Here is a 1,441-nt window from a genome sequence, read left to right on the forward strand (position 1 = left end):
AGTAGCCCAGGCCCTTAGTCAGGGCGGGGCAGCAAACAAAAGTTCAGTAGCCCAGGCCCTTAGTCAGGGCGGGGCAGCAAACAAAAGTTCAGGGGCAGTCCTGGCCCTAGGCAGGGAGGAGGAGAGACTGCCACCCGGCGGGGCGGTGGCAGGGGGGAACACAGGCCCACCCACTCCACTGTGTTCCAGCCCGGGGCCCTATCCGCAGCAGTCCGTCTGCCACGGGGTCAGTAGGGATCCTGACCGCAACACACTGACATGGGTTCGGGGTCTGCTATCCCCGGGCTACTTCCCATCTCCTCCTCCTCCATTGGTACCTGTTCCTCGCCGGGCTCGGCAGCGGGGTCCCACACCATAGGCTCCTCGGTTCGCAGAGGGCTGTCGAGGTCGGGCTGCTCCTCCGGTCTCGGGTCAGGGGGACGCTCGGGACGCTCCTCGGGGTACCTGGCTCTGGGGAGGCTCGGCCAGTCGGCCTCGGGGTACCTGGCTCTGGGGAGGCTCAGCCAGTCCGCCTCGGGGTACCTGGCTCTGGGGAGGCTCGGTCTCGCCGGAGCCCGAGCAGGAGCGTCTGGTCTCTCCAGCCGCTGGGCTCCAACTGAGTGCTGGAGCTTGGCTTTTATACTTCCTGTCCCGCCCCTTGACTTCCGGGGGGCGGGAACAGGTGCCGGTGGCTCCGCCCACTTCCGGGGGGGGCGGGAACAGGTGCCGGTGGCTCCGCCCACTTGGGTGCCTGTTCTGGCTCCTCTCTCTCAGGGGCCGTCGGGAGCCAGGCCAAGTCACTACACGGTCGCCTGGTGCAGGAGCTCCTGCTTCCTTCTCCCTCTGGCCCTCTCCTGCCGTTGCTGCTGCTACTGCTGAGGGAGGGAGTGAGTGCAGAGGGGGGGGCCTTGCCGGCCTGCCCCCCCCCTCGCCTCCGGAGGGAGAAGCCCCGGCCCCCCCAGCATCAACACCGTCTGGGGGCCCCCCTGCCTGCTTGCTTGCCTGCTTGCCTGCCCTGCCTGGCCGGACGCCTGCCGCCCGCTACTGCCCGCGTGGGAGCTGCTATCTCTGTCGTGGAGTCTGGAGACCTGTGTTCCTGATTCGAGAGACTGTGGAGGGGTTTGTGTGAGAACTGTGTTTTATTTGAGTGACTTTGCCAACTTTGCTCCTGGGGTGGTGTGGTGCCTCCGGTCGCGTTCGGAGGGTAGACGGAACTGAGCCTCTCGCCCGTAATTCCTCGGAGTGGGTGCCATCGCGTACGGAGAAGCTCTAGGGTCGACGTGGGGTCCTTTTGTCCCGTCCCCCGACGCAAAGCGTCTGGAGTGTAGACGGTGCTGGACCTCTCGTTTGTAATTCCCCGGAGTGGAAGCCATCGCGTGCGAGGAAGCTCTGAGGTCGACGTGGGATTCTCCTGTCCCGTCCCCTGAGACGGACTGTTGAGGAGGGCACGGGGGGGGGGGGG

This window comes from Terrapene carolina, unplaced genomic scaffold, assembly GCF_002925995.2.
Source record: "Terrapene carolina triunguis isolate 2854851 unplaced genomic scaffold, T_m_triunguis-2.0 Scaffold233, whole genome shotgun sequence".
Classification (NCBI taxonomy): Eukaryota; Metazoa; Chordata; order Testudines; family Emydidae; genus Terrapene; species Terrapene triunguis.